Consider the following 1735-nt stretch of genomic DNA (forward strand, 5'->3'; position numbering starts at 1 on the left):
TGACATACCCATCTCCACGGAGGATTCATGTGTGATTATTCTCAGGATGAATGGATGAGTAGTTCTGTCTCTAAAACGTGGATCAGAGTTTCCTAAAAAGACCAAGATGACGTCATCACATGTCTCTCAGTGTCCTGTCCCAGAGGAGAGAAGACACCAGGACATATTCATATTTAACATAACATATATCACACTAGTTTACCTGATTTATCATCAAGAAATGACTCCGACTGATTCATGGGTTATCAGAAGAGTTGGAGATTAATTTAATAACTGACTAATCCGTTCATCTTAGCAGATCTAGTATGGCGTTATGTTTGTTTCTTTATAACCCAAGCAGCATATTTCTCTCACTGCAATCACAAACAAAGTTTCTCAACCTTTATTGTTGATCCTTTATTTCCCAACTGATGCCAGCAGACAGCTCCGCGGCCCTGGCCGTGGCCCGTAAGTGGCTGGTAAAATTGGGCATCCACCAGCCACTGTGGCAAAAAAGTTAGGGCCCTGGCCCTGGTGATTAGCTGCTAACGCTAGCCTTCGGGGAAGAGGGTAAATCTCTATTTCTACACCACTAACAAGGCTCAAAATATCACCACACTTCCACGGTAGCATCATGAGGTCCCTACATGTTAACCCAAGCATTGAGAACTTTGTCAGACAGACAGACAGTTTAGTAAAAAGATAGATTATAAAGACAGTAGCATTCATGTTTACATGTGGGCGTCATCTTAGAAAACAGTCATGACCAGTCGAACCCAGAACGTGTTTGAGCTGTTACTGGTTACTGGTTGCACGCCGTTTGTCGTTCCCCTGGGGGATTGGGGGGGGGGGGGTCCCAGGGCCCAACGAATATTAGGAAACTCTAAGCTCAGAAAGCCTCTGGCCCGGTCCAAGTTCTGGTCCAAGTTCTGGTCCAGACTCTTGTTATCCAGTCCTTCCAGAAACGTGGAGTTCTGTTGTGATAGTTTTGGGCTAAGATCCTTGATTATGCGTCACGTTTTCTTAAAAAATGTGATGGAATATGCAGGATATTTATGCAATTTTATGCGATGAAATTGCGGGAACTTTTTAAAACTGTGGTTCCATCGTGGCTTCATCGCGGGGTTTGCAGCTTTTCGATGATGTTCACGTCGCGAAATTACGTCACTTCATAATGTTCCCATGGCAACAGGGGAAAACGGCTGCTCTTGTGTGAAGTAAACGTAACATTTTTCATCTTTCTGCTAAGATATATGGGACTGTTTTGCAACGAAAATGCGGGAATTATGAAATCATGCAAGCCCCGTATATTTTGCGCGGAAATCGGCAATTTATGCGGCGAAAGTGCGGCGTATTTAAAAAAATGCGGCCCCCACATAAATATGCAGACTTTGGCTGATTATGCATTGAATTATGAGATACATAATCACGTTTTTCTGGAGGGACTGATTATCTCACATCTGGACTACTGCATCGTCCTCCTTTAAACATTAGAGTGTAAAGTGTTGAAAGGGTCAAAGAAGTGCCAGAAGCGTAGCGTGAGGACGGTGCCATCTGGCTGGCGTCTCCAGCTCGGTCCATCCATATGTTCTTCCAACCCGTTCTCACTCCGAACTCGTGACATACGGACGTTTGGGCAGTGGCTGTCAGCGTCTGAAGAGACACAAAAAGGCGTCCTTCAGCGTGTTTGTAGAACGTTTTTCTGAAAACAGAATTAGACCAAAACATGGCCAGCTATTATATCTCTCTATGTCTC

Source organism: Sander lucioperca, chromosome 10 (genome assembly GCF_008315115.2).
Source record: "Sander lucioperca isolate FBNREF2018 chromosome 10, SLUC_FBN_1.2, whole genome shotgun sequence".
NCBI classification, from domain to species: Eukaryota; Metazoa; Chordata; class Actinopteri; order Perciformes; family Percidae; genus Sander; species Sander lucioperca.